Source organism: Ursus americanus, chromosome 18 (genome assembly GCF_024610735.1).
Source record: "Ursus americanus isolate L20-20 chromosome 18, mUrsAme1.1.p, whole genome shotgun sequence".
Classification (NCBI taxonomy): Eukaryota; Metazoa; Chordata; class Mammalia; order Carnivora; family Ursidae; genus Ursus; species Ursus americanus.
Genome location: NC_142144.1, coordinates 31,939,566 through 31,959,000, shown reverse-complemented (window position 1 = coordinate 31,959,000; position 19,435 = coordinate 31,939,566). Strand labels below are relative to the sequence as shown.

Sequence of the window (19,435 nt, the reverse complement as noted above, 5' to 3'; positions counted from 1 at the left end):
GAGGGGAATTAGAACCACAGTTTCCCAGGCTTAAAAAATGAAAAAAAGGCTACGGTAAGACCAAAGAACACTCTTTTTGAAGGCGATCTACAAAGACCAAGAGTTAACACAACAAACACCTCATTATGGGCGGGTCCCTCACCTTGACTCCAATCCTTGACTAACTACTATTACCCATCATAGGGCTTATCCTTATCCTGACCTGGGCTCCAAACTTGACAGGAAAGCTTTCTCTTTCTGTGCTGAATCCTTCTCAGGGCCTCTGATCCACGCCAGAAGGGGGTAGGACATCTGGCTCAGGAAGCAAGGCCCCAGTGAGGTCAAGGCGCCCTGCTGCTGACACACATCTCGGCTTAACCAGCCATTCCCATGGAGGCTTCCTTTCTCACCAGGCAGAGGGAAGAAACCACAGGTCTTAGTGACTTCTGGCTCCTTAGAATTTTATCCACAGTCATTTCTGCTCGTCTGAGGCCAGGCCCTGGTTTGTCACTTCTTGACACAAGGTATCTATTTTTGCCTTCCACGGGCCAGCAACAGGGTCTGCAGTGACATGGGGGGAGGCAGGGACCTGGGGCCTCGGGGTCTCACCCCACTGGCTTAGTCTTCTTCCTTCCTTAAGAGCAAGAAGAGGCCTTGTTGCTCTCCACAGAAGTAGGGGGACTGCCTGTCCTGGTTTGCCTGGGATGTGGGGAGGGGAGTGGGGGGGCGTATTCCCAATGCGAAAATGGGAAATGCCTGGGAAAGTCCCAGGCAAACGGAGGCAAGTTGGGCACCCCACCAACCACAGAGGTCTCCAGAAAACTGTTCTCTGATTCACATGCAACCATTCTAAGTCACTTGTAACCTTGGCTCTGGCAACTTGCTCTGTGAAAGAGAAGGCTCTAGAATGGACTTCCTAAAGAGCCCAACATCCTGAACCAGAGCACAGAACACTTCAAAGCAGAAGAACACAAGGTTTGTAAAGGGAGGTGAGTCTGACTTCACTCAATCAGCAAGCTCCATCCGCTACTGGCTTAGTACTTCTTCCGGGCTGCCCTGTGTTGGGACTGGGGTGCAGGGGCGGGGGATGGGCAGTTCTGTCCCTGCTCTGCTCACGGAAGGCAGGGGACGGCGTGATCTTAGACCATGAAAGCACAGGGCTGCGGGCTGCGACTTCGAACGCCCATGAGCATCCCTGACACCAGACCACTGGGTGTGGGACCCCCGTACCGGCTCTGTCTGACACAGGGGCCTCGTGGCTTCTAAATTACAGTCAAAATGAAGTAAAAGGAAATAAAACGTAAAATGCAGCTTCCCCATCACATCAGCCACGTTCCAAGCGCTCAGCAGCCGCTGGGCTATTGTGGCTCTGGGTACACAACCAACAGCGTAACTCCAGAGCATGTCCCCGACACCTGCGTGACTTCGGCGGGTGTCTGTTTCTTGACCAGCAAAATTCGGCAAAGTCACAACGAACAGCCAACGCAGTGCTTACTATGTACGAAGTATGCTCCACGTAGTAACTCAAGCCTCGCAGCAATCCCCAAATTACTATTATCCCCCCATTTTTACAGATGAGAAAGCTGGGGGCCGAGAGAGGTGAAGCAACTGGTCCAAAATCACACGGCTAGTAGGCAGCTGAGCTGACATTCGAAGCCACGCTGTTCAGTGCTGGGTCCGCATTCTCGCGGGACTGCCCAGACAATGAAATAACATAATCCGCACAGCACATGGAGTGATGCTAGGTGCACGCTTAGCACTCAACGAATGTTTGCTGTGAAGACTGCCGTGTTTATAGGACACTAAGATTTGATTTCGTATACAAGGGCCCAACGTCTTGGAGATCTGAGTAAAACTCCCAAACCACAAAGTACAAAGCAGCCGGCTAGGCACAGAGTTCTGACCCCTGGTGCTGACCACGTTGATGGAGACAACAGACAAGCTCCCGTGAAAAGCTATCTAATAATCCCACGTGGTCAAGAGGAACCCGAAGAGTGTGCGTGTGCGTCTCTCCGGCGGGGGCCTAGCTCAGCCCTGTGCGGAGGGGACCGGGGCTCTTGGTGGGGGTGGGGGTGGGAGTGGTGCTGGCAAGACAGGGGAAGCCCTTTGGTTTTCTGCAGCAGCACAGCCCCCGCAGGAAATCGGGGACACTGCCTCTGGGCAACCCTCCGCCAGGCCTCCCCCACCCCCGCCGTATCAGCAGCACAGGCAGAAGCACCTGCAGCCAGCAAGTGAAAACAGCCCTGTCTCCAGGTTCTCTGCCGTGGGTCCCCTCCTCTGCCCCGTCTCCTTCTTCCCGGTCTCTGGTCCTTCTGGTCTGGCACAGATGCCTCCCGGCAGGCCCACAGGAAATACAGATTGAGTTAGAGACAGAGCCAAGAAAATGCCTCTCTCCTCCTGATGAGATTAGGCCCGAGCGAGAGCCTCCTCCTGACATCTGACACTGCCCAGAGCCAGGTCCCCAGCACTGAAGAGGGGCAGGGCACCTCCAGTGATCGCCTGACCTCCCCTGCCCCAAGGCCTGTCCTCCGCCCCTCCCTCAAGCCTTGCAAAGCCCAGGCAGCCCTTTCTCTGGGCGACTCCCTTTCTCCCCCACCCCAGCCCAGGCTCCTTTCCTGACCTCACTCTGACACCATCATTTTCCTTAGAACCCACCACCCCAGATCCCCTCTGTCCTCAGGAGCAAGCCCTCTGCTGGACTTGGGGTGTGGGGCCCCACACTCCCCCTGGCCGCATCTCATCTCCACAAACTCGTCCTTTAGCCAAAACGGTTTATCTGCTCTCCCCTCAAAGCACCGTGTTTTCCGAGGCACCCCATCTTTGCTCATGCCCCCTTCTCTCCGCATGGAAGCAAATCAGCCCACGGAAGTGCTTAACCGGACTCCTGGGATGCTCCCCATCTCCCTCCACCTTCCTGGACCCAACAGAACCACCACCGGGGAGCCGCCCTGGCTCGCTGGCCTGAGCACTCTCTATCCCGCGAGGCTGCCCGGGACAGGGAAAGAGAATCAGGTTCAAATCTCGGACCTCCACCTGTCTCTGGGCCTCAGCGTTTGTGTCTGTAAGAGGGTCCCCTGCTCTCTACCTCACAGAGGCTTGCCAAGGACTGAACAAGATCATGGCTGTAAAATACCTTGCAAACGTCTGGTGCCAAGAAAGAGCTCAGCTGTGGTTGCCCTCTTCCCTCCCCCGGTCCTGCGGCCCGCGTTCCTGCTGCTCCCTCCGTCCAATCAGCCTGCCATCCACCCATCAGACCGCCGAGTCTGAATGGTCCTCCCCTCTGCTTTGCCCACACGCAGACCAGATTCCACAAGCAGGTACCTGGGGGGCGGGGGTGGGGACCCACCTGGCTCCTGGACTACCTTCCACTCATGCCACCAGCCTCTCCTGAACCCCCTCTCTGAGGAACGGGGGGGTGGGCAGGCCTGTCATGTTCACAGCAGGTGCGCTGGTCAGGTGGGAGAGTCCTGATTCTGACACCAGTTTCCTCCACGACCTCGGGCAAATCTCATCCCCTCTCAGGTTCTGTTTACTCAGGCAGGTAATACTCTTACCTTGCCCAACTGTTAGGGTGGTCCACTGAACGCTCTGCAGCCCACATGCACCGAAACCCGGGACTGTGAGGACGACAGAGCTGTGTACCTATCGGCTGTCCCAGGCCTCGGAGGGCTCGTGCCCTTCTCGCCTTGCTTCTCTGGAGACACAGAACCCAGCTTCCTCCTGTTTATTCCCCTGAATCAGGCCCAGACCAAAACTTCATGCAGCTTTATTGCCCCACAATCTCCTTATCTGAGAGTTTCAAGAGACAAGGGTCACTGGGGACTTTCTAAGGCCACCCTCAGGAGGCTGTAATCTGGAGGCTCTATTTCCTCCTCACCATTCATTTCCCATCAGAGCTTCTGAAAATGTCTTTGGACAGAGAAGACGGACAGTGGAGTGCCTCGCTCAGAGTTCCACAGTGAGTGGAAGCCCTCCAGCCCCAGTTCTGGGATGGGCACCTGCCAGCCCACCTCTGGCCCACAAGTCAGCTCCCACACGACCCTGTTGCAGGGAGCCTGGGGCCCAGAGTGACTTCAATCTGCATTACTGGGGCCCTCCCAGAGCCTGGCCTGTGCTGGGCGCTGTGGGGGAGAGGCTGGGATGACCCTGGCAGGGACTTCTGCCCCTCGGGGGCTCAGGTTGATAGGAGAGGCCGACATGGAACCAGCGAGCTCAGTTCGGGAGGAACGGGACTGAGCAGGCTGCAGCGGGAAGATGGAAATCCGGGGAGTGGGTGAGAGCCTCTGGGCAGGTCTGTATGAGGCCAGCCTGAAAGGCTGAGTGAAGAGGGAAGGGCTGCGTGGTGTAGCGGGGGAGGAAGTAAAAGACACATACAGGGAACGGACCACAAGGGTCGGGTCTGGCTGGGGTCTGGGCACGTGCCAGGGAGCAGTGAGGGCTCCAGCTGCCTGGAGGGGGGAGCTGTGGAGCACGGTGAAGAGGAGAAGGAGGAAGATTCCGAGGCCTTCCTTCTCTGGGCTCGGGAGGAAAAGAATGTGCCTGATTAGGGGAGAGCGCAGAGCCTCGGATTTATTGACCTGGAGTCAAGGGCTGACCTGTCTCCACAGGTCCCGGCAATTCTAGAGTGTGGAGCCGGGAGGCCTGGCTCCTAGGCCACATCTCAGCAGCTGGGGTTTTACATCAGAAAATAGTTTCCTCTCTTCCCTCAACACATTTCCCTGTGCTAAGCATCCCCAGATATGACCGAGGGCCTGCCTGCCTGTTTCCTGCTCCTGCCTGGGCAGCCCAGCCAAGCGCACTGGAGGGCACTGGGCAGTCCCTTCCTGCTTCTCCCCCACCTGCTTGGAACATGGACATAATCAATTCTTCAGGTGGCAGCGGCAACAGCGGCCAGAGAAGGACAGCGAGGCCACCGTCTTCCCGTTTCCAGCCTCCCTGAGCTTCCCCCGAATCATTTGTTCAGACTGGGCCCGTGGGTCAGGGAGGGTAGGCGGTCCAACCGAGGCTGAAGAGTACTGGAAAGATGTCCGTGCCCCAGGCTGAGGAGGCCCTTCTGGCCCAAGACTCCCTGCTGGGCCTGCTGACAGTATCTCATTTACATTCTGCATGAAGCTTTCCAACCGGGGGTCTCCACCAACCAGAATCACCTGGAAGGCTGATGAACTCCCAGATTGCTGGGCCCATCCTAGAATTTCTGATTTAACAATTCAATCGTGGGGCCTGAGAACCTGCATCTCTAACAAGCTCCCAGGTGACAGGGATGCCGCTGATCCGGGGACCACTCAGAGCCACTGTCCTACCACCCAGCTCCAAGATTTGCAGAGTCCTTCCTGCTCACTGCTCAGTTTACTGCTCACATCCACCTTGGGGTGGGGAGAATTACCCCCACGTCATGGACGCGGCAAGCTGCGCTCAGCTCAGAGCAATGCAGTTACTTTCCTGAGGTTACACAGCTGCTCGGCAGCAGGAACCTGTCCTCCGAAGGCTCCGTGGGCACACAACCGCTTCCTAACTCGGGCCCCTTGGAGCTGTGATTCCTGCCTTTCCAGCTCTCGAACAGTCTCAATATATAAACATGGGCTCAGGCCAGCACTCAAGAATCAGGCGGGCGCTCGGATACCAGCCTCGCTGTCTGAACAGCAGGCATCGAGGTCAGGCGGTCAAGACACGGGCTTCAGAGTCAGAGACCCAGATACAAACCCAGACTCACCTTCTCTAGATCTTGCAACCACGTGGGCACCTGCCTCTCGCCAGGCTGCTGTGAAATGGTGCCAAGGCTGAACAGAGCGGTCAGCCTGGCGCACAGTGAGTCCTCAACGAATGGCAGCGACTGGGGGGCCCAGACAAGAGCCAGCGAGGGGTGCGGGGAAAGATACTAAGCCTCTCTGTGCCTCAGTCTCCTCATCTGTAAACTGGGGTCAACGACGGCACTTAACTTACAGGGAAATGGTAAGGATTCAATGAATATACTCATTTTAAATGCCTTAAAGCAATGCCTGGCGTGGGGGAAGCTCTGACACACGGTCCTTTTTGTCAAGCTCAGTCATTTCAGCAGTGAACGCACACTTTTCATTAATACATGTCAGCAAAACCATTAAAGAATAGAATAGGCTACTGTGAGATCGAAATTTAAAAATCACAGTGGTGCTGGTTGTACGAACAGTGTGAATTACTCCAGGGCACAGCACTGAAAATGGTTGCAGCGGTAAATTTTATGTTATGCAAATTATGCCCCAATAGAGAAGGAAGAGCCGAGCTAGCAGCAACTAGGAAGCAGGGCCCGGCTCTCCGGAGGCCGTTAGCCTCTCCTCTTCTGCCTCTGCTCTACTCTCCCCGGGGAGGCAGGTCCTCCCTCCCCTGCTCACTCCTGGCGAGTCCGGCCCTTCTCTGCCTGTGCCTCCCTCGGCAGGAGGGTGAGCGTCCTCACGACTTTCCCAGGCGCTTTCAGGAAGGGCCTGCAGGGTCTGGGCTTGGCCAGAGGCGTGACTCTCCCCATCCCCTTCCGTCTGGCTTGCTGTCCCTCCGTGGAGCCGGCTCCCCCAGCTCCTGGTGAAGAAGAGCCCCTGAGGGAGCAGTGCCTGCTCACAGAGACTCCCACTGGGCTGGCCGGGAGCCCCTCTCTGCCCGGGTAAGGTACGTAGCTGTTCTGAGACCAGGGGCCCAGCTCCAGTCTGCTCTGCCCCCCCTGGCTGTGTGACCCTGCTCAAGTCGTTGTCCCTCTCTGGGCCCCAGTGCCCCATCTGTACAATGGGAATGTGCATCTCTGCTTGCCACCGTCCTGCGGCTTCAGGGAGGCTCTGAAGGGAGAACGGAGGCAAACGTGCTTTGTTTCCCTATTGTGTGATGTGACCACATGGAGAGGAGGCAGAGATGGTTACAGACATGGTTGGGGCCTGCCTGCTGGGCACAGACACCCGTCTCACCACACACCTGCTGGGACACCTTGGGCAGGCTAGTCAACCTCTCCAGGCCTCAGATTTTGTCATCCTAAAACAGTAAATGAGTTCATGTATGATAAGCACTTAGAACACTGCCGGGCACACAGCAAATCCGAGATAAATTCAAAATAAGTAATAATAGCATTCTACGGAGTACTCACCGTGAGCTAGGCACTGCCCTATGGTATTTAACTGTATTAATGGGTTGAAACGAACGTTTAGCAAAAATGCGTACAGTGAACAGGGCTTACAGATTCAACCAGAATCACAAAGTGTCCATGTCCTTTCTTTCTTCTCCGAGTGACAATACTTAAAGATCCAAAGATTTGGGGGTGGAGGGGATCACCTGTGCTGGGAGGCACCCAAATTCCCTTAACAGGCTGGCAGCAGAGAAGCCCTTGTGCCCCTCCCCCACCCCCTTTCGTGCTGATTTAAACCTCTAATTCTTATCTAATCTAATTCTTAGCCAGACACACTAACTCAAGCTTTCAAACGATCTTATTACATCTGGGGCAGAAAACAGAATATTTCAGGACTGCCCAGCATCAGGGACCCAGGTGGACAACCAGCCCAGCTCTCTGTCCTCCTTTCCATACCATTCTGTCTGAAAAGCACGAGGGTTTTGGCTTGTACCATTCTAGTGATGGGAAGCTCACTCCTTCCAAGGACAGAGCAACTCAACTGTCAGACTGCCTTCTTCTACTGAGAGGAAATCCACACTTTCCCTCCTGCCCTGCCTCCGTCCCTTGAGCCCCACAAACAGCATCCACTGCCTTCGCCCCATGACAACCCTTCAGAGATCTGAGGCCCCTGGCCACGTGCCCCTGCAATGGCTCCACTCAGGTAGGGAAGTTCCTTGTGTGACCAAGTTTCCCATCTTCTCCCTATAATGTTCCAAGTTGTCCCCATCTCTCACCCAGGTTGGAACCCAGACCGTACTCAAATACTCCAGATAGTGGGGCGCCTGGGTGGCACAGCGGTTAAGCGTCTGCCTTCGGCTCAGGGTGTGATCCCAGTGTTATGGGATCGAGCCCCACATCAGGCTCCTCCGCTATGAGCCTGCTTCTTCCTCTCCCAATCCCCCTGCTTGTGTTCCCTCTCTTGCTGGCTGTCTCTATCTCTGTCAAATAAATAAATAAAATCTTAAAAAAAAAAAACAAAAACAAATACTCCAGATAGAGGCTGAGAACCACTCAATAGAGCAGGTACCCCCAAAAGATCCCAGATTCACTTCTTAGAATAGTAGCACTGGCCAGACCTCAAGAACTCATGGGGTACAGAAAGCGAAACTGAGTCAGCTTGTCCAGGGACATCCCTGAAGGGCAGAACCAGGAATGGGATCAGGATTTCTGGCACCCCACCCTGGGAGAGTCCTCTAAGACATGGAACAAAGTTTCCTTTGATCCTGTGCCTGGATACAGTACCAAGTATTTTTTCCTTATCTGTGTTGCTGTTCTCAGAGGGACAAATTCCAAGCATGGCTGGGGAAGAAGTCTTCTAATTGTAAGCCCGGGGTGGGGAGTGATCATTCACCCTAGCTGGACCCTCCTGAGACTCAGACCTTTGAAAGGTGGGCTGCATTTCTCCAGACTGTGGTTTAGGCTGGGAAGGACGGGGCTCCTTAGGGTCAGGAGGGGAGACAGACCCTAAGTCTTTGCTGCTAGAAAGGTCAGCATGGCAGCAGCCCCATAACGGGAAAGGTAAATCGGAGCACATCGACTCACCCTACATTTTCCATGTCTCCAGCTGGAGACAGACCCCTGTGCTGGGCTCTGTGGGCCCAGAGGTAGCCATGGGGTCACTGCCCTGGGAACAGGTAGAAAAATGGAGAAATCATACTCCACTGAACAACGTTCGATCACAAACGCGGTGATTTGTCAGAAGTGGCAGCTGCACAGAAAAAGACCAGGACGTTAGAGTAGGGGGGCTTTTTTTTTTAATCATTTACTCTTTCCAAAGAGAAAAAAAAATGAGCCCCAGCCCACCAATATTTTATATCTTATACGAGTAACTATTACCAGGAGCCGTACAACACACACACGAGGCGAGATTCGCCACTAACCGGAGTGACTCTAAAGCTGTATTTCAAATGCTGTCCCTCACAATTTAAAAACGTCTTGGGCTGACTTCTTAGCTTGTCATGGTTTTGTTTTTTTTTCCTTGTCTTGTGGCTGCCGACGTGATCATGCCCGGAAACGCAAGTGTTAATTTCTTGTCCGCTCGTACTCGTATTATTAGAACCACTACCAACCCACTGTTCAGATAGGAATCGTCTTTTTTTTTTTTTAAGGTATTATTCATTTATTTGACAGAAAGACAGAGACAGAGCACAAGCAGGTGGAGCAGCAGGCAGAAGGAGAGAGACAAGCAGACTCCCCGCTGAGCAGGGAGCCCAACATGAGACTCGATCCCAGGACCCCAGGATCATGACCTGAGCCGAAGGCAGACGCTTAACTAACTGAGCCACCCAGGCGCCCCCAGACAGTAATCTTCTAAAACCACTTCTCCATTTTGTGAGGATTAGTTTAGTTCAAACTAGTTAATATAATCCACAAATCCAATCTGGATTAATTAGTCTGGATTAACCTGGATTCATTAACCAGGTTAAATGAACGGTACTAAACTCCTGAAAACAAAGTAGGGGCGTCCTTGCCATCCTTTCTCCGAGGGCTTTCCCCTTCTCTCCAGAGACGTCTGGAGACACGAGGCACGAGGCTGTCCGACGGCCTGAGTGGTGTCGGAGGGTCTGCACCTGCCAAACGTGAGCAAAGCTGAATGATTTTCTCTTAGCTAATATGCTTCCCTGCACCCCGAGGGTCTGGCATCCCTCACTCGGGAGGCCACCAGAACAGAAGCTGCGGAGACCATCAGGATTTTCAGGCTGCAGAGGATGGCAGAGATCAGCTAGTCTAACCCCCTCTCTTTCCAGGCGAGGAAGCAAGGACTGGGGAAAGGATGTAACTGGTCCAAGGTCACCTGGCTGGTCAGTGGCAGGTCCCAGAGAGAACGCAAATCTCTAGTTCTTGATGCTAAAACCGGCTGCTTCCGTGTCCCAGCCACAGGCCAGCCCCTCACTGGGCCGTTCTTGGGCCCCTGCAGCTCTCAGCCCTCTGCAGCTGTATCCCCTGCGGCGTGAGGTCACTCGCTGGCTCTGAGGGTGGCTGGGGGTGGCATGGAGGTGTGTGTCCCAGTCAAGTTACGAGTGCTATCAGGATGCAGGGGGGGGGGGGCATGGAGCCATCAGTAGGCCCCGGTTCCAGGAGTCACTCCGCTTCACTCGGAAGCTTTGGTTCCTCATCTGTAAAATGGGACTAATCAGACCTAGCTCATGGGCCGTTGTCTGTATCCCCATGAGGTCCCACTGATGTCTGCAGGCTGGGAAGTTACCCCCAAGGGGCGTTATTGCTATCCTTACACTCTGGAAGGTTTTGTGTAGCGGGGTGAGATCTGGGGCTGCTCCTAGGGCCCGAGGAGTCTGCCTGTCCTGCCAACCACAGCTCCGGACACTGCAGGACTTGGAGGCCCTGCAGCCTGGTGGTCCCTCCAATGAGCCGGCCTTGGCCTGGTGCGGTGGGGAACAGCTGTGGAAGTGGGCTCCGGGCCTTCTGAGGCGTGCCCGAAATCCTGCTCCTGTCTCTACAGCTCTATTCTCCCCGCTCTCATCCTCCTGCTCTCCCACAACCTTCTCACCTCCTCCAGGCTGTCTTTCTAATCTCCCTACCTGACTTCTCCTAAGCGGAGTCCCACTTGGGCGACCGTGAGACAGAAGCATCCCTTCTTCCAGAACCTTCCACGGCTTCTCAGCTGGGCACTCAAAACCGAGGTGTGGCCCAGGAGTAAACCAAGAAAAGAGGTGAGGCACGGTGGGGGAGAGAGAGCGGGCAGACAAGGGCAGTAGGCCTGGGTGCAGACAATAAGGGGGTGCATTTTCTACAGACAACTTAAAAACAATAATAAGATCGACTAAAAGTCTGACTTTTTATTATCATGAGATGCCTGCAACTCTCAACAGTGTCAATGAAGAAACACTCCCCCCTGCCAGGCCAGGCTGCTCCCACCTCCCTGCCCTTGGCAACTGCCCAGGACCTGATACTATTCCCTAGACTGAGCCAAACTGGACGGTATGGTCGCCACATCCCAGAGAGGCTCGGCTTGCTTCCCACCACCAGCCCCCGGCTGGCACTGGTTCCTCTGCCAGTAAGTCCCTCCCAGCTCCCTGCACATGCAGCTGCGACGAGGTTCAGCTTAGCTGCTCCCTCTTTTGGAGTCTTCCTGCACGCTTTTGGAGTCTTCCCGCACACATTCCTGTCCACCCCCTGGCTGGCCACAGCCCTCCCCCCAACCCCAGGCTTCCTGACCCCTAGCCCAGGCCGTATGCAGACCCAGCAGCATCAGGTTCTCATCTCCCAAGGAAGACAGAGGGAAGGAACCACCCTCTGAAGTCTGGAACCCACAGCACAGCAAACCATACCAGCAGAGCCACTGTCTCACTGTGTGACCTCGGACGAGTCCCAGATCCTCTCCAGCCTCAGCTTCCCCCGTACAAGGACCCTATCATCTCCAGATGACCTGCTTTCCTTGTCCTCAGTCACCCCCTTCCCTCAGCCACACCCCGCACTTTGTCATCACGTGAAAATGTTCCATCTGTTTCCAAAGTCACTCATTCAAGCGCCCCGTGCTGACCGCAGTCTCCCCTGTCATCTGCCAGATGTGACCAGGCCTTTGTCAGCTCCCCTGTTGGACGGGGTGTTGGAGCACCCCTGTCAGGCCCCAGGAGAGAGCCTGGTACCATGGACTGCTCTCCGGGGCGACATGACCCATTCGGTGCAGCCTCGACCCTGTCGCCATGCTCGGATCCAGCCTTTCCGAAAAGCCAGCTCCAGGGACGGCATCTGGGCCGTGCGACATCCACTGGCTGTGAGGCCTGTTTCTTGCGTCCAGTAACCCGGGACAGGTTTTGTGAGCCTTCAGGATTACCGCCCGTCTCCTCTGGTCTGTGAGCCCCCCGGGACAGCACCTCGGTCTGCTCTGCTCTGTTCTGTATCCCTCGCACCGAGCTGGGCTTCACAGGCACTCGGTGACCCATACATGAATAAAGGTCTCATTCTCAATTCACAAATTGAAAAATAACTTTGTAGGAAATGAATGAAAGGGCCTTTTCGGGGTGAGGCTCTAGGATAATCTGTGTGGGGCAGGTCTCTGTGGTCTCTCTCCAGGGTGGGCCCTAGGTCAACCTACTCCTGGTAATGATCGTAACGAGGATGAGCTAATGACCCAGCCAACAAGCTCTCAGAGCTCTTCCCTGTCCATTATCTCTCCAGCTCCCCTCGAGGCTCCCCCCATGACTCACAGCCCTGGGTGTTTAATGACCAGTCCACTGGGGCATTTCTGAACTCTGAACTGGCGTATGTTCACGCTGCAGCGTAAACACTTTCTTCTTCCTAAGGGCCAGCACTCAGGAACCTTTTCTTTGTGGGGTGGAGGAGGAAAAAGTGACGGATGGGTTCAAATCCCAGCTTTATCTTTTGCTGGCTGTGTGACTTTGCAAAAATCACTTAACCTCTCTGGGCCCCTGTTTCCTGATCTGTAAAAACGTGGACAGGAATATCTGGCCAGGAGGTTGATAGAGAGTTAAATGAGTATAGCTACATTAAGTCTAGTGTGGGGCCTACTGCATGTCATATATCTGATTGATTCTAAGACACAGTTTTTTAACATTTAACATCTCTGAAACTGGGATGCAACTTATAGTTTGCTATTTTTTTTTCTTAATGGATTATAAAATAATGGTATATCTCACAACGGATGGTACTGTGTAGTCAATAAAATGTGACAGTAGCTTAGTTTCTTTATCTCCATTGCGAAGAGCTGGGAAGGCATATGAGAGCCCCATGGACCAAAGACCAAGAAAGCACATCGTTGAGGGCAGAGGGTCTGCCGGGGTCTGGCATACTGAGGTGGAACCTGAAGCCACAGGCCCTGCCCTAGCCAGCGGGCCCTCTGGGCCTGTCCCTGCTGTCCCAGTCCCACTCCGGAGGGGTGGGGGGCAAACGCCAGGGGAACCCTTACCTTTCCGGATCTGACCCTGTGCTCCTGCTGATGTAGCCTGTGGTCCCTGGCTTGGACAGTCTGCTCACCATGCTGACTGTGCTTGCAGCCACCTCCAACCCCGGTCTCTGTCCCAACAAGAGTCCTAGAACCTATCCCAGGGACCTCTCCTTCAGTGACGCCTCCATCAATCCATCCCTGGCCTCTGCTCTCAACTGTCCTGGAACGCCAGCCAGGGGGCTATCATCCAGGCCTCACCTAAGGCCGTGTGCTCTGGGTGCCTCCTTGAACCCTTCAGCCTGCTGATGTCAGACTGTTAACACTATCTACGTTATACTGTCACATATATTACATACGGACAACTTGTCCTAGAAATAAATGTCAAATAGCATGTAAAAATTTCAAAATAGAGAAAAGACAAAAGTGACAGTGATAATCAACCAGCTTGATGTGTGTGTGTCTATTTTCCCATATTCACAAGTGTGTAGATACGTTCTTCTCCCACAGTCAAACCCACCCCACATACTGTTCTCTTCCTCACTTTTCCACTTAACGTGACCTCGTGGACCTCCTCGACCCAGAACCGTTTCTCCTCAGCGATCTCACGGCACTCCCGTCTTCCACCCCTTCCCTTGGCACGTCCCTTAGCCCCTCTCACCCAGGTGCTGAGGCCTGGCCCGTGCTTACGGCCGGATGGCTTTCTGCAGGCACTTGCTCTCCTCACCAGACAGGGCTGTGACTGGGTCACGGCTGTCCTTGGGGCTCCCTCTAAGCAGCGCCACACCCCGGTAGAGACATACTCTTGAGCTCTTAAATCAAGGGGTAGGAGGTGAATAGAGGCTGTCTGTCCATTGGGTTTGATGGAGGCCTTTTAAAAGGTCTGCCGGATATTCTCTGAGACCCAGAAGGATGCTGGCCCTGTATTTCCCAAACCCCCAGGGGCTCTAGACATCACAATAAACAACAACGAACAGGTGCCTGACATTTTATAGTTCAAAGGCACTTCCACGCTCTTTATCCAATGTTAAGCCTCACAACCACCCTATAAATTAGGCAAAGCAGGTATCTACGTTTGAGCCATTCTACAGAGGAAGAGGCTGGGGCTCAGAGAGGTGGGCCATTTACCCAATGACCTTCTTTGCTTTCCTCCCTTCCAATGTCTGGCCAACTCCCATCCCACTAACAACCCAGCTGGACATCACCTCCTCCAGGAGTCTTCCCCACCTCCAGCCCACCCTAGGCTAGGTCAGCTGCCCCTCTTTGAGGGCCACAGCCCCTGGGCTTCCCTATCAGAGCCGGAGCCCCCGCCCCCATCCTCCGGCCACGTGCCCTTGCAGGCAGGGATGGGTCTGGTTTCTCTCCATCCATATGCACAAGCAAAGGGAAGTCTCCGTAGATGGGTGCCCGGATGAAGACCCTTACATCATCAAGGCAGGAAACAGTCTTGCCTCTTTATGGCTGAGAACAAGGGGCATGAAGAAGGGACATGACTTGCCTACAGAGCACGTTATGGGCCAGGTCAGGTCTCCCTCCTCAGAGGCGTGGCTTCCTCTGTTCCACTGCGTCTTTTGTTGTCTGCAATCCTGGACTGCAGGCCACTGCCCCAGGTTCATTTCTGTCTCCTCTTGCGCTGGCTGGGCCCTACCTGGTTCAGCCAGGTGTGCAGGGCAGTGCTGTGGAGGCGCTCTGGCCGGGGCAGGCTCAATCCCCCAGCCTGAGCCAACACCCTGGGGCAGCCTTAGGGACAGCAACAGAAGTTGCCCATCTACTGAGCACCTCCGTGTGCCAGCACTTGCCACCTACGCCTCACTTCATCCTGCAGCTGGCACCATTATGATGCCATTTTGCAGGTGGGGCGGGGTGGGGGGGGGTGGGGAAGACCCTGGCCCAAGGCTCCCCTGGTAGCCGTGCTGGGACTGGAGGCCAGGACTGCATCCCTAGCAGCAGGCGGGCCCAGGAGTTTGCGGGCACCAGAGCCAGAAATAAATGCACAGTCAGAGTGCAGGAGACAACTCCCAGGGGGCCTCAGGCCTGGCAGAGCCCCAAATTCTCCGTACCCATCTCCAGGCCACCTCCCACCCAGGGCCCACAGGAGGGCTGCAACTCTGGAGCTCAGGGCACGCGGGCCTGCCCCGGCAGCCCAGCCCTGCGGCCGAGGGCGCCCCCTGTGGGCGGGGTCGCGCCACTTGCCAGCCCCCTGCAAACTCTGGGCTCAAGGCCAGACTGAAAGCAGCTGCCGCATCAGTCCTGCGCGAGTTCTCAGCATCCTATTTCTTCTTAGTAGAATGAGCCCGCACAGATCCGCTCCCAACGAGGTGAGAGATGCTGCACAAGAGCCTCACCTTCCCTCTCTGTGAACCGAAGCCGCGCGGGGTGAGTGGGGCGGGGGCTCACGGGAACCCACCAACTGACATCCAGGTAGCATGGTGATGAAGGCTCTGGACACTGGAGCTAGATGACAGGGCTTCAAATGCATGACCCCTGCAAACTGCCCTACCTCTCTGGGCCTCAGTGTCCTCATCTGTACAATGGGGAGAATAGGGCGCCTGGGTGGCTTAGTCGGTTAAGCGTCTGCCTTCAGCCCAGGTCATGATCCCAGGGCCCTGGGATCGAGCCCCGTGTTGGGGGTCTCTGCTCAGTGGGGAGCCTGCTTCTCCCTCTCCCTCTGCCTGCCATTCTGCCTACTTGTGTGCTCTGTCAAATAAATACATAAAATCTTAAAAAAAAAAAAAACAAACCCGGTCAGATATTGGCCATTTCACATAGTTTAATCTAAGATATTTCTCATGGCAACCTACAGGACTTTCGGAGGCACCTCAAGGCCTAGTACACAGTAGGTGCCCAATAAATGTTTGTTCACAGAAGTGAAGTCACCTACTCCTGGCCCTGCATACAGGTGTGACTGCAAAGCACCTCCAACCTGGTCTGAAGGAGGGAAGGCACAGCCTATAGACTTAAAATAACAAGCAGAAGATCCTGCTGCACTATTTTCTGGTTTTCCTGAAAAATCTCTGTCCCCTGATATCTGGCAAAGAAAAATAAAAACAAAGCCACACTACACTCTATAACAATCCAGGTTCTGGCCATTTAGAAGTAACAAAAGTCTAATGCTGAATGAAGCCCCTTCCCAGGGGAAAAAGGCTAGCTGCCTGCCTCTAAGAGGATTCTTTTAATGATGGGGGGGCGGGGGGGAGGCTAGAACATTCTTTGGTTATCACCGTGTTCACTGTTCCAATAAAGGCTTCAGTTACAGAGATCTGTTCGGTCCCCAAGGCAGGTTGTTGGAGCTGAAAGAAATTCAGCAATCACTGAATCTACCCTATTTCACAGATGGGGAAAGTGAGGTCAGAAAGGAAATGGGGGGATGCCTGGGTGGCTCAGTTGGTTGGGCATCTGCCTTTGGCTCAGGTCATGATCCTGGGGTCCTGGGATTGGGCCCTGCATCGGGCTCCCTTGCTTAGTGGGGAGTCTGCTTCTCGAAACTCTCCCTCTGCCCCTCACCCCGCTCGTGCTCGTTGTGCTCTCAAATGAATAAATAAATAAAATCTTAAGAAAAAAGGGGGGGGAAGGACTGACCCAAGGTCACACAGTGGGGTACATGAAGAGGTCATCCTGGAATCCATGCCTACTGATGTTAGTCTTGTGGGCTTTCCTCTGGACCACGCTGCTTTTATGTTGGCCGGATTCCAGCAATGGAAGCTTTAATGCTACTATTTTTTAAGCTGTACTTTTCAAATATCATGTTTATTAAACCTCAGATAAAATACCAAGAGCTTCGCTATAGGAAAACTTGTTACAAATAACAGCACTGCATTCACCTCTCTCTATAGTTACTTCCTTAGGGTACAGTCCCCAAAATAAGAATCTAGGGGCAAAGGGCAGTTAGAATCATTTTCCTGGACTTTTGTAACAGGCTGCCAGATTGCCCTGCAAAATTAAATGCTGCTGGAGAATCCCCATAGCCTTGCCAGCAGAGAGGTTTATCCTTTTGTATTTATTTTTGCTAATTTTATAGGAATAAACGCAGACTACTTCCACTTACTATATGGTATGTGTTTTCCAAAAAAACAAATACTCTGGTCTTGGAATCAGGATCCCTGGGGTAGGTTGCTAGTTTGCTGTGTCAACTTGGACAAGTCATGTCCCCTCTGGGGCAAGGGGATGCCTATCTAGACAATGAGGGGGTTGAAGAGATGATTTCTTCAGATCCCTTTCAGCTTGGACATGCCATAATTCCATAGTACATTTTCAAATTATTAGCACAGGATGACTTTGTAATAGCCAGAACCTGCCATGCCCCTAAATCAGGCTGCAATGCTGAGCAGGAAAACAGAGCCCAGATTACGCATATGTGGAGACGACAAGAGACTTAGGGAGCACTTACGCATGTGTGTTGCAGCTATGTTCGCGTGACACCACATATACTTAGTCTGCTTTTATGAGGGGGTAATAATACTCATTTGTGGTCTAGCTCCAGGTTCTGGGAGGCTCCACCATAACCAGAGGGCATGGTCATGGTCACTGTCAGTCAGACCAAGAATCCCAGACTTGCAGTCAAAGGTAGTTCACCCCCAGCAAGAGCTCATCCAGCCTCTGCTCGCATCCCTCTGATGACACAGAGCTCACCACCTGCCCAGGCAGTACGAAAGCTCTTGGGTGGGGGCAGGTCATGAAGTGGACAAGAGAGACCAGAAGGCCCAGGCTTGGTTCTCAGAAACGACTCCCTCCATCAGGACAGGCAACAGAAGATGAGGAAGAGGCACTGGAGGCAGGAAGGGCCTGGAGAGGGGCTCCTAGGGCTCCACCCCTCCCCCCAGAGCTCTAAGGCGGCTGCTAAGCCAAAGGCGCTCCACAAGTGCGGGAAGCCCAGAGCACACATTCCAGCCCTGATGCGGGCGGGTTCTGATGCAGCCCCAGGCTCTCTACTACTTGCTCTGGGGCAGACACCTCAGCTCCTGCCTCTTCGCTTTGCTCCCTTTGGCTCTGGCAGGAGAAACAGTGCTGGGCCTGGGGCTGTTCAGCCTGGAAGTGAGCAGACTTAAGGGACCAGATGATTGCCCCAGGGTGGAGGAAGAGGAGGGAGATATTGTCTGTGCCCAGCAGAGGACCAGCAGCTTCCAGCTATTTAGAGTTAGTGAGCTCCCCATCATGTGTAATGGGGGCAGCAAGGCCTTCCGGGGGGATCTTACGGAACCACCGGGCCAGATGCCAGAGGTTGTTTTTTTTTTTTTTTTCTTTACCCTGAGAGCCTGGAGCCACAGTCCCTCAGACATGTGCTCTGTCCCAGACCCAACCCCACCCAGATACAGCTCTCCTGGCACTGTCGCCCCTCTGAGGTCCACACACACGAACCTATCCAGCCCTATCATACCTGGTGGGGCAGGGAAGGGAAAGAGGACGTGCCACACCATTCTCTAAATCCTGGTGGGTTCATGGGTCTGGTCCAGGCAAGTCTACAACTAATGGTCCCATCACCCCCAGCTCAGGGCTTCCCCAGCAAGGGAGACTTGGCGGGCCGGCTCTGACGGCCCCACCCTGCTGGCCCAGGCGGGCTCGATGGGGACCTCGCGCTGTCGCCTCCTTCAGTTTCCTGTACCTGGAAGCTGAGGCCCTGCAGGTCCCCGAGTCAGGAGGGGGAACGTCCAGACGGGTCTCACGGGGGCACCCAGGCCACAAGGGGGTGGGGGGAGCTGTCGGGACCGGCTCGCCACACCCAGCGTGAGCGGTCCTCAGTGCGGGCAGGAGGGGTGGGCGGTGCAGGCAGTGCAGACCCCAGCCAAGAGCCGTCGGTAGCGTGGACCTCACGGCGGCCTCTGCCAACTACGCGGAGCGGAAGGGGCCACCATTGCGCCCGCTATCCCAATGGGGAAACTGAGGCCTGGAGAGGAGCAGTGCTTTGTAAGGTCACGCGGGGGTGCCGGAAGACTCGTCCCCCCGCGCCCCGCCGGGTCCCCCGCGGCGCGCCGAGCCCCGCATCCCTCCTAGGGCGCTGCAGCCCGGAGGCGCAGCGCGCACACTTCGCGCGCACCGGGAAGGCACGGCCGCTGGCGCGGCGCCGCCCTACCTTGATGACGACCGCTCAGGTGGCGGTGGCGGTGGCGGCGTCCGGCTCCGCGCTCCTCACCGCCCGCCGAGTGCCCGCGCGCGGCGCCGCCGCCTCCTCCCCGCGCAGCCGGGAGGGCGGGGCCGGTGGGCGGGGCTGGGGCCGGGCACGAGCCCCGCCCGCGCGCCCCGGGTCCAGGGGCACCCCTCCTTCCCCACCCTCCCGACCGCGCTCCTGGCCCCCGGGACTGGTCTCGAGGCGCGCACGCGCACAGAACAGGCGTGCACACCGGCGCGCACACGCCGCAGTGATTGGGGCGGGCTGCCCGTCCACCAAGCGGACGCTGGGGACGCGCGGACTCGCCGCTCCCTCGCTGCGTGCCGCGGGGCAGGGAACTCGACCTCCTGAGCCCTCGTTTCCAGTGTGG

At 55.3% G+C, this 19,435-nt stretch overlaps 1 protein-coding gene across 1 annotated transcript in view; it reads right to left on the bottom strand.

Annotated features, from left to right (window-relative positions):
* CORO2A (coronin 2A) overlaps positions 1–19,145 on the bottom strand; it is a 50,676-nt gene extending 31,531 nt beyond the window's left edge. The window contains exon 1 of the mRNA XM_045780754.2: positions 19,030–19,145. The gene's annotated coding sequence lies outside the window, so the exon portion shown is untranslated. The remainder of the gene's footprint in view (positions 1–19,029) is intronic.
* Between the last annotated feature and the right edge of the window lie 290 nt (positions 19,146–19,435).